At 44.0% G+C, this 11,987-nt stretch overlaps 1 long non-coding RNA gene across 1 annotated transcript; it reads right to left on the bottom strand.

The window, feature by feature from the left end:
* Window positions 1-4,901: 4,901 nt before the first annotated feature.
* Window positions 4,902-5,514, bottom strand: LOC146716635 (uncharacterized). Its single transcript, XR_014919230.1, has 2 exons — window positions 5,455-5,514; window positions 4,902-5,018 (listed from the first exon to the last, which is right to left on the bottom strand). It is a non-coding gene; the product is annotated as an uncharacterized LOC146716635 (long non-coding RNA).
* Between the last annotated feature and the right edge of the window lie 6,473 nt (window positions 5,515-11,987).

Below are 11,987 nucleotides of genomic sequence, written 5' to 3'. Positions count from 1 at the left end.
ACCACTACAATGCTTGTACTGCCAGCATCGAGTGCATGTCAGCAAAGCAACACTGCTTACATTGTGGCTCACAAGCTCCACTCCTTTTCATCAAAACCAAAATTTTATCTACATTCTGTTTTTTACACTTTAAATCCCAGTTAGGTTAAATATTACCAGTAGCTTTTCAGATAAAACAGTAATAAAGTCCTAATGGTTTCATAAATCTTCACATTTTTTTTCATATAAGCATCGGGGACAAGGCTGTCTTGCAACTGTTGAGGTCACTAGTGTGCGCCCTATTTCTTCCAGGATCACTCTTCATTTGTAGGTTTTAGTGGACTCCTACTACTGTGAAGTGGTTTTCATGGGACAGGGGCTTGTATTCCAAGATCTGGGAGATTGTAGAAATGAGCTGTGATGCCCTTCTTGCCATCTTTCCAGAAATATCAGTGATCTGGAAGCTGTTAGGCTGACTTACAGCAGCAGCACTTTCTGCACCTGCAGAAACTCCAGGACACATTTACTAACAGTGTTTGTTGCTGTGTGTGCTGCAGCTGCAGCTTTGAATTTCTTTTGAGAGCTAATATTTTGGCTTTGGTGTCTTGTTATGAAATGTACAAGAGTAAGAGTGTTAGCATGTGTGTCAAAGCTACGTTTGACTGGGAAACTCAAAGCTCAATAACCTGTATCAACAACAATTCACTGCAGCCTGTGTAATATTTGATGCATCATAATTTATTCCAGTCTATCTTGCAAATACATGTTTGCGTTGCAATGTCATGCACAACACACACAACTATTAGAGCCTTAAGATCAAACCTGCGTCATTCTTTTGGTCCACTGCAGTGTAGCAGTCAAACAAGGAGAAGTGAAGTGGCCCCAAATGGCCAGGATAGAGATCAGAGGGTTAATGCGTAAAATGCATAAAAATATTATTGATTACAGGATAATACATTAATGTTAATATCAACAATAAGCTTTTTACTCTGAAGTTACAAGTATAAACAATGCTGTTACATTTACACTTACATTTTTTACTATAAGTATGGAAACAAGTGAACAGCATTTTATAATAAGTTTAACTGGAATTCTGTACACTGAAAAACAAACAACAGATAAAAAACACAAACAAACAGCCAGTGCCTTCATCTGTCCATTAAATGTCAAACATCGCTTTGACCTGTAGTCTCTGCTCGTCAGCACATGCTTTTAAAAAGAGCTCCATGTCCTCTGCAAACTGAAAAACAAAGAGGAAGAAGTCCCTCTACACAAAAACACTGTGGATGACAGGCCAGGCAAACATCTATTGACCTGTTTGAATGCCTCCTCATCATGTGAGCCTTGAAGTTTTTTTGTAAGAAGACTAAGACCACAGTGAGGACGTTTCATTTTCATGGACTTTCCACAAGCCCCAGTTTCATTTAGCACAGAGGGTGGAGCACATGAATGTTCTACCCAAGATTCAGGAAATGGTTTAGATGCTGGAGACGAGACATGGAGAGGGAGACAAGGCTCCACGGAGAGTTCAGTGGGGAGCAGTCCTGAATGCTGACATGACAATAATTGCCTTGCCATATCCCCACGCTGTATGACTGTCATGTTACAGAAGGGCAGTGAAAGTGCACCGGCACATCATTTTGTCTGTAAGAGAGAAAAAAAGAAAAAACATGTAATTTAAATGTAGTTGTATAGAATGCAGTCAGTTTATCTAACAATCAGATTGTACATATTAACAAAAATATCCAAGCCGTCCTCAATAATGAAAGCAAAATGGTGTGGATCACAAGAGCTGTCAGGAAATGTGGTGAACAGGAAAAATATTTAATGAAAACACTTTTTTCTCTCGCTGATGAATGAACTGAACTGTACAATGTGAAAAATAACTTTTAAGTCAACAAAGACCTGCAGAGGTGCTGAAAAGAAGTGCATATTTATGACTTTAACTATGAGGTATATTTAATACCAACATACCTTTGAAAGGCAAAGCACTTTGAATGTGTCCATTTATATGCTGCTCAATCTTTGCCCTGACAGCAGGGCTGAGAGTGGGGCACAGAGGGCAGTGAAACAGCCAACACGTGGTGCATTCCTGCAACTCTGGCCTGGAGGCAGAACTCCAATTTGATATTTGCATCTAAAACAGAGAGAAAAACAGATAAACACCATATACACATTTAAGTTCAGGTTTTAGCAGAAATAACACGTTACAGTTAGCATGTAAGAGATTTGGGAGAAAATTCTTTACAAAAACATAATTTACAAGAAACTTTTATTTGTGACATACGTATCTATTGACATATAAAAGACAATTGAACAAAGGCTAACTAACATCTTGGCAATAAAGCAGAATAAATAGAGAATATTAGTATTTATACATATATAAAACTCTCTGTGACGACCTTTACAATGTTTTTGCAGGTGGAATGAGAGATATGAATAAAGTGCAATATGCAGTAAATGGAACAATGTGCATTGATGTTACAGATCGTGAAAAGTAGTGAAGTGAATTTGTTCATAACAAGCAAAAATCAAATACGTTTGAAACTGACCACTAAATGCTAACCAGAGGTGTCAAACGTGCACATTCTTACTAAAGTTTAGATGCCTCGGGGGTCTGACCGTTGTTGTAGCGCTAACAAAGTGCCAACGTAATCAGTGTAAGCAAACTAGATGATTCCTACAATTATATAATTATTAACGGCAAATTTAGACATGAAAGACTCTGTAACAACCTTTACGATCCACTTGCAAGGTTTCCACAGTCGATGGCTGTATCCCAATTCAGGGTCTGCAGCCTTAAAGTTCGCAGCCTCAACGGTCCATGAACTCTGAAGATCTGAACTCTGAAGCATGAACTCTGTGTCAAAGATTCAAGTTGCAGTTATTTATATTTCCTATCACCTTAAATCTTCACTCAAAGACACTCAAGTATCTGTGACAGTGTGTATATAGATGTATCATATATAAGAGAGAAATATTGTTATTTTAATATGTTGGCATTACTAAATGTGGCTCAGTGCTTACATATATGTGTAAAAAGCAAATGTACGAGCTGTGATAACTGTGTCTGATAGAATGAAGAGTAGACTGATAAATGAAATATTCCTTTATTGGGTGAGAAAATCAGACCATGTCATAACTGCTTTAAGTCATACAGAATAGACATCAGAGCCTTAAACAGGCTGACTTCTGCTAAATGGGTCAAACTGGGCAGAAAGTCTACAAACACATAACATCCTTATAGAAAATGATGTAACACTATAGATCAACTTAGCTCAGAATATATAAAGCAAATAAACAATTACAGCAATATGATGCAACAAACACAGCAGTGCTACTGATCCAAAATACTCAAAGCTTCATAGAACTGAAACAAACATTTATTTTTAGCTCCATTCTGCTGCTGATACAGACTTTAGGTTTCTGAACATTAAACTTGTTGCTGCCTTTCATAGTGTGTAACTTGAAGGCCCTGAGTACTTTCTCCCACACTGAAAACACTGGGAGGATAACATTATTTGAACATTACCTAATAAGACTGATTCAGGACAGACAGTTATGTTAAACTTTCCTAGCAGTCCTTCACAAACAGGGAACAGTCTGTCTATTCTCTCCATCTGTCAGCTGCTGCTGGCTCTTCCTCCTCCTCTTCCTCACACACTGCTGAGTTTGTCCTGGTGGATCATCAGGGCTGCAAAGCCTCACAGATGATGTGCAGCAGTGGGTCCCTCAGTCTGTCCTCACTCTGGACACTTGCAGTCGTCACACATGGAAATCAAATGTGTGATAAGCTGCAGGATTCAAACACAAGTGTAACTTATAAACACATGTTCATACTTTTATTCCACAATCAGAGAGAAAGAAACAGAGAGAGAGTGCAGGACCATAGCTGGACTCGCCATCGGGCATACCGGGCATTTGCCCGGTGGGCCGCTGGTGATTTTTTGCTTTTATGGGCCGATCGATTTTTTTTTTCTTTTGGAAGGGTATAAATAATGAAAGGTGTTGGATTGGCCAATTGGTCATGATCGACTCTGGGCTGGACCAATTACAGCCGAGGAGGTCGGATGCACCCTCCCCCTTGTTTAGCAATCTTATAGATGAACTAAAGAAAATGGAGAACAAAAAAAGGAAAGAAGGTGCAGAAAAAATTAGGGCCAAAAAGAAACAAGCCCTTCAGGCAGACGCTGCCAAATGTGTAAAAATAACTGAATTGTTTGGCGGTAGCTGTGGCATAGCTTCCACAGATTTAGCAACATCAGCAAGTGGTGGAGGCCAGCAGGTGGATAAGGGAAAGGGGAGGCAAGAGGAGGAGAGACCCGAGGCCGCCACCGGTCATAGTGGCAGAGGAACTGAACTTCAGGTAAGAAGTTATGACCTGCTGTCTATCTGTGTCAGATATAAACCAAGTTTAGTTGTAGTTTGTTTTCGTTGTGCTGACTTTTTACAGTCGCTTAGAATAACTGGTACTAGCTAGCATGACGGAGTTTATATACTGCTGGGCGGGTGCTATGAAGTTACTGATAGTAAATTTTATTTTATGCTTAAGGTTAGTTTCTCAAACTCCTCAAAATCTTAACAAATTGTGCCAATCCTTACATGTTGCACCAGGCTGATTTATCATCAAAAGTGGAGAAGTCTGTGGCAGAGGAGACAGAAGAGCAGCAGAGAGAGATGGAGCAAGAGAGAGAAATAAAAGAGCAGGAGATGGAGATGGAGAGATGACTTTATGTCATCCATGAGGGATGCATTTGACATATGTTTCACATATTATAGCCCAACAAGTTACTTATAGCAATTTAAATACGAGCAATCACTTTTTGGCAGACAATCACTTTTTGGCACAACACCGGCTATTTTTTGTGTTTCTTTTTATCGCTCTGTAGCTGAGTTCAATTGAAAGCCTGCATGCGCTAGTACCTCTTGCCACAAGTTCCCAGAATCCTTTGCGGTTTTTACCCCTGAATGACGTCACATTTTTGGTGGGCCGGTCTCTAGTCAAAATGCCCAGGCCGATTTTTTGTCCCAGTTCAGCCCTGTGCAGGACAGACAGACAGGTGACAGTCTCAGGTGTACACACTGCTACAAACAGGAGGATTTAGTGTTTGTGTTATTACGAGTGCTAAACAAGAAGAGTTCCAGATGGTGCAGTGGACACATGTGTGACTGCTGTGATTAAAGCATCTTTCTTTCAGCTTAACGAGTGAACCGTCAGCTCGTTCAAACACACGTTAAAGTCCGTTTGGCTCGACACCACCGAACAGAGGCAGCAATATAACATAGGTAACATTAAGGTCGACTATTGAACAGCGTATATTTTAAAGTAAAGGCTTTAAAACCAAGTAAACGCTGAAAGTACAAACATCACTAATGTCACATAACTTTGCCAACATGTGGCCAACAGGAATGTTTTAATGTTCTTCATTATTAAACATCTGCACATAAATAAGTGACATAATATTCAGTACTTACTTCTGAAAGTTTACTCTTCAGCCGCCCCTCTTCCGCCGTTTTCTTTCGGCAACATTATCCATACCCACCGCCGCGCCGTTCTCTCAGAACTGAAGAAACTTCTTGGATAAAACGTCTTCAAGAAATTTAAAGCAGTTCAGACGCTTTTCTTTCCCAGCTCCTCAGACTGTCCACCCTGTTAGCTTCGTTAAGCAGCCATGAAGAGTAGAAGGCCAAGTATGAGTTTCAAACAATAAACACATTTATTTTTAAACCCTGCAAATAAACAACATTAACATCAAAAGTTTTACATTTCCTAAATGTATCCCACAATCTGAATATAACACCCACTTCCCCACGTTTGATCCGCTGTGTTAAATATGATTAAGAACAGAATTCAATCATTTGCAAATCCTATAAACCAGTATTTTAAACAAAGTGAGAAAATGAAACATTTAAAGAAAAATATTAGCCCATTTTGAATTTGATGGCAGCATCCTCTCTCCAAAAACTAAAGGCTTTACGATGTTTAGTGCTGGACCATGTTGGTTAATGTGTAAACTCAACAGTTTCCATTTTGATTAACCTGACCAACATCTAACATAGAACACCTTTGAAGTGGACCTCGCAGCCTGTGGATAACTTCAAACACGTCGAGGTCTTCAGAGGCTGAACTTTGACCCAGCATCACAAGGAGCGCCATAAACACTTGTTACGGTTATTAGAAGGAACCCAGCCTTTAGACATCCCCACAACGACATCGTGACCAAGGGTCTGTTGCATGATTTTTAACATGGCTACAATGTGTCGTCTGCTGAGTCATCGTTTAATACAACAACGTACTGAAAGAGAGCATTCAGCATCTGACTGAGCTGGACTAACCTTCCCTTTCAAAAGTGAAAACTGCAACATAAAACTGGAATACAACCAACTTCTAATGAAATGTAACATTTTATAACATGAACACAGATTCCAGGTGAGCTGTGTCTTCCAGGACTGGCTTTACCAGAACAGGTATGAGGACGGTGCCTGACGGGCATGTACGAGCTGGAGTGGATCCCAGCTAACACAGGGTGAGGAGACAGACGACCGTTCACGCTCACACTTATTCACCAGTTAACCTAACCCCACTACCTGAATGTCTGTGAACTGTGGGAGGAAGCCAGAGGACCCTGAGAGGACCCACACAAACACGGGGAGAACATCCAACCTCCACAGAGACTCTCTCTGCACTAAAAGCACAAAATAAAAATCACACCGTCATGTAATTCAAGAAACTGGTCTTAAAAAACATTTAATCTAATATGTCCACATGGAGCCCGTGTTAAGGTCCGTACTGGGCTTCAGAACATCAAGTGAACAACGTCAGATGGGACCTGAGTGCGTTGTCTCCTGATAGAAAGTGCTGAGGATCAGAAGGACTCAGGGACAACACGATATCTGTCCAGCAGAGGGCGGCATTATTCCAAACGGCTCATCGAACTATTAAACAAATGCACAGACTGCACAAACACATAATCTAATAAAACCTACAAACTCTTCTGTTGACAAGTTGTTGTTGTTGTGGACACAAGATCGACAGACATGGGCTCCACAAAAAAAAAGATTTTTTTTTTCGCCTATTTGTCCTCCACAAAACCGAGGACAAAGTTGAAGCAGTCCTGAAGGCACCAGACACTAAAAATGTGAGTCAGCTACGTTCATTCTTGGGCTTAATTAATTATTACCACAAGTTTCTACCAAACCTTTCAACAGTCCTGCACCCGCTGAACTCTCTGCTACAACAAAATGTCAAATGGAAATGGACAAAAAACTATGAAGAGGCATTTAATTTAGTTAAGTTAAGCAGCTCATTACATCAGAGGAGGTTCTGACACACTTTGACCCCAAGCTACCACTTCGCCTCGCCTGTGATGCCTCACCATATGGCATTGGTGCCGTGCTATCTCACAAAATGCCTGATAGATCCGAACGACTACTTGCCTTTGTCTCAAGGTCCCTAAATGCAGGCGAGCGCAACTATACGCAGATAGACAGAGAAACACTCAGTCTAGAGTGGGGAGTGAAGAAGTTTAATCAGTATTTATATGGACGACACTTCACCCTGATCACAGACCACCGACTGCTGGTGTCCATCTTTAACCCTCAGAAAGGTATTCCAACCATGGCTTGCGTACGCTTGCTTGGGCTTTGTTCCTGGGTGCACACACCTACACCATTGAGTTCAAAGGGACAAAGCTACATGGAAATGCAGATGGACTTTCACGTCTTCCACACATGCAACCCACCGAAGAAATGACTGATCCAGCTACTGTGTTTCATGTTACACAAATGGAACCCCTACCTGTCACAAGTGCTCAGGTGAAAAGAGAAACGAGCCAAAACACAATCTTGTCAAACGATCTTACTGTGAATGGTTGGCCGTCCTGTAGTGACACTCAGTTCTCTGCGTACTCCACCCGCAAAGACCAACTATCCGTTTGCCAAGGATGTGTCATGTGGGGAACTTGTGTCATCCTGCCACCCAAACTACGTACAAAGGTACTGGACTCACTGCACGATGGACATTTGGGTGTTAAGATGAAAGGTCTTGCTAGAAGCTATGTTTGGTGGCCAGGCACTGATTGTGAAATGGAGAATATGGCTAAATCCTGCATTGTTTGCCAGCAGACGCTGCGCCAGCCTCAAACAGCACCTGTACACGCGTGGGAGTGGCCATCCGCTCCATGGCAACGCATTCATATAGACTATGCTGGCCCATTTATGGACTAAATGTTCCAGGTTGTGGTTGATGCCCACTCAAAGTGGCCAGAAATCTTCCCCGTAAAGCAAGCAACAGCTGCCAGCACGATCAATAGTCTTTGGTCACCGTTTGCTCGCACAGGTCTGCCACAACAGCTCGTAAGTGACAATGGTCATCAGTTTACTGGAGAGGAGTTCCAGTGTTTCCTTGGGAGTAACGGCATACGACATATCACTTCAGCTCCCCATCATCCTGCAACAAAGCTGAACCAGCCAGTCGCACAGAGGGGAAACCGCTACAACAGAAAATTGACAATTTTTTTACTGTCTTACCACTCATGCAACAACTGGACACACACCTGCAATGCTCTTCATGGGATGAGATCTGAGATCACGTCTAGATTTGCTGAAACCAGACATTCGCAAGGATGTCCAAGATAAACAGTCTTCCATGGTGGAAGCAACAAGAAACAAAACCAGGTTCTTCAATGTTGGACAAAAAGTTCTCGCCAGAGACTACAGAGACCCAAGTCAGAAATGGCATTCTGGCACGATTCGTTCACGGACCGGACCGCTGATATACACCATAAATGTTGGAGCCAACTTAGTCTGGCGTAGACATGTTGATCAGATTCTAGATGCAGAATGTCACGTAGTTCCAGAGCAACCTGAGAGGACACATCTACACCTCAAGATTCAGAAGAGTTTGCCCTCGCTTCACCACCTGAGGTTCAGGGTTTACGTGAAACCACCAATGTTCAAACACCTGAACTTTCCACACAGAGCACTATGGACTCTGACCAAACAGGCAGACGTTACCCTGAGAGAAATCGCAGAGCACCTCAGAGACTGAACTTATAGGTTTCCAGTTCATTTTGTAAGGAAAGCAGTTAAAATGTTTAAGAGGAAACAACCTACCTCTATGTTGTAAATCACTGAGTAGGTGTCATATTTCAGTTTAAGTACAATTATTGGGTTACGGCATTTACCTGAAAATATCTCGATTGTTTGATACTTAATGTGTTCATCAAAGCTGGATGGGAGGAGCTGTGATGTATTTAGTAAAATCAGTTTATATTTTGTGGTAAAGTAGAGAACACCAAGTGTGGTGTATGTGTGCATTGATATGCCTGTGCCGTTCCACAACAAGGTTAATAATGATACCAAGATGGCGCCGCGTATGGATGCCCTGGTGCTTCAGTGCGTTACTTTTGTCTTGTTTTTGTGCATTTCTTCTGTGTCTGGGCAATCCTCTGGATATTCTTACACCAGAGAAGAGCTCCTTAACTGCAGGACTACAACGCCTGTGGATTTATTTCCAATATTTGTCGCATCTGCGGCAGATTTACTGCTGACTCTGATCAGGAAAGTGAGACGTCGAAAGAGAGGTAAGCGAGCCGGCGTACTCGTGCGTTTGAGGAAACGCGGACTGAGAACGGCCCTTCCTGGGATCTTCCTTTCTAATGTACGCTCACTCTGGAATAAGATAGACGAACTGGCCCTGATGAGAAGCATGAACACAGACTTTGCCTCCTCCTGTGTCTTATGTTTTACGGAGTCGTGGCTCAGTGAGGACATCCCGGACTGCGCGCTCAAGCTGGAGGGCTTTCATCTGCTGCGCGCGGACCGGCAGGCCGCTCTCTCCGGTAAGTCCAAAGGTGGAGGTGTCTGCTTCTACATCAATAGTGGCTGGTGCACAGATGTAACAGTGATTGCTCAGCACTGCTCTCCCTCTCTGGAATATCTTTTTATTCACTGCAAACCGTTTTATTCTCCGCGGGAGTTTGCTTCATTCATCCTGGCCGCTGTTTACATCCCGCCAGACGCGGATGCGCAAGCAGCTCAGTGCGCACTCGCAGAGCAGATTCTCCACACGGAGCGGACATTCCCGGATTCTCTCATTATTGCTCTTGGGGACTTTAACAAAGCCAATCTGAGCCATGAGCTTCCGAAATACAAGCAGTATATTAAATGCCCGACCAGAGAGGAGAGGACATTGGACCACTGCTACAGCACGATCAGCGGGGCCTATCGCGCGGTGCCGCGCGCTTCACTCGGACTTTCTGACCACGTCATGATCCACCTAATCCCCGCGTACAGACAGAGGCTGAAGCTCTCCAAACCTGTCGTGAGGACCAAAAAACTGTGGAGCAACGAGGCTGTGGAGGAGCTTCGCACGTGTTTGGAGTCTACAGACTGGGACACAATGAAGGCTGCTTCTAACAGCTTGGACGAGTTTACGGACACTGTCACCTCCTATATCCACTTCTGTGAGGACAGCATTGTGCCATCACGCACCAGGGTGAGCTATAACAATGACAAACCCTGGTTTACCCCTAAACTCAAAAAGCTGTGGCTGGAAAAGAGTAAGGCGTTCAGAAGCGGAGACAGGGACTGCTACAGAGAGGCCAAGTACAGGTTCACTAAGGAAGTGGACATTGCCAAACATCAGCACTCTGAGAAGATGCAGCAGCAGATCTCAGAGAATGACTCGGCCTCTGTGTGGAAAGGTTTTAGGAATATCACCAATTACAAGCCTAAAACCCCCCACTCCACTGATGACTTGCTCTTAGCCAACACCCTCAACGACTTCTACTGCCGTTTTGACGAGCCATCAGGCAGCCTTCACACCTCCAACGGCCCCAAAAATAGAGACACTTTGGACACTAATTCCCCCACCTCTCCCCCCTCCATAGAGCCATCACCACCTTCAAACCGTTCACCTACAACACCCGCCCCCTCACCCCACACAAAAGAGGATTTCACACCACCTCCTCCGACCACAACTCTTCATATTCATGAAGCAGATGTGAGGAAGCAGTTTAAGAACCTGAATGCTCGGAAAGCTCCCGGCCCAGACGGTGTGTCTCCTGCCACCCTCAGACACTGTGCAAACGAGCTGGCCCCAGTGTTTTCTGGCATCTTCAACTCCTCACTGCAGGCATGTCATGTGCCTGCCTGCTTCAAGTCCTCTACCATAATCCCTGTCCCCAAGAAACCTAGGATCACTGGACTAAATGACTACAGACCCGTGGCTCTGACATCTGTGGTCATGAAGTCATTTGAGCGCCTAGTTCTCTCCCATCTCAAGACCCTCACGGCCCCCCTCCTGGACCCCCTGCAGTTTGCATATAGAGCCAACAGGTCTGTAGACGACGCCATCAACATGGCCCTACACTTCATCCTGCAGCATCTGGACTCCCCAGGAACCTACGCCAGGATCCTGTTTGTGGACTTCAGCTCTGCCTTCAACACCATCCTTCCAGACCATCTCCGAGACAAGCTTTCCCAGATGAATGTGCCTGATCCCATCTGCCGGTGGATCACTGACTTCCTGACGGACAGGAAGCAGCACGTGAGGCTGGGAAAGAATGTCTCGGACTCCCGGACCATCAGCACCGGCTCCCCTCAGGGCTGTGTTCTTTCTCCTCTGCTCTTCTCCCTGTACACCAACTGCTGCACCTCCACCCACCAGTCTGTCAAGCTAATCAAGTTCGCAGATGACACCACCGTCATTGGGCTCATCTCTGACGGGGATGAGTCTGCCTACAGGAGGGAGGTTGAACGTCTGGTGTCTTGGTGCAGCCACAACAACCTGGTGCTGAATGCCCAGAAGACAGTGGAGATTATTGTGGACTTCAGGAAGCACACAGCCCCACTCCACCCCATCATCCTGACTGACACCCCCATCACCTCTGTGGACTCATTCCGCTTCCTGGGTACCACCATCACCCAGGACCTGAAGTGGGAGCCCACCATCACCTCCGTCATCAAGAAAGCCCAGCAGAGGATGTACTTCCTGAGGCAGCTGA

This window comes from Copadichromis virginalis, linkage group LG3, assembly GCF_057382275.1.
Source record: "Copadichromis virginalis isolate Kocher_CV1m ecotype Utaka linkage group LG3, C_Virginalis_male_GT1.1, whole genome shotgun sequence".
Lineage (NCBI taxonomy): Eukaryota > Metazoa > Chordata > Actinopteri > Cichliformes > Cichlidae > Copadichromis > Copadichromis virginalis.
The sequence above is the reverse complement of the archived record's forward strand: the minus strand, read 5'-3'. Positions and strand labels throughout refer to the sequence as shown.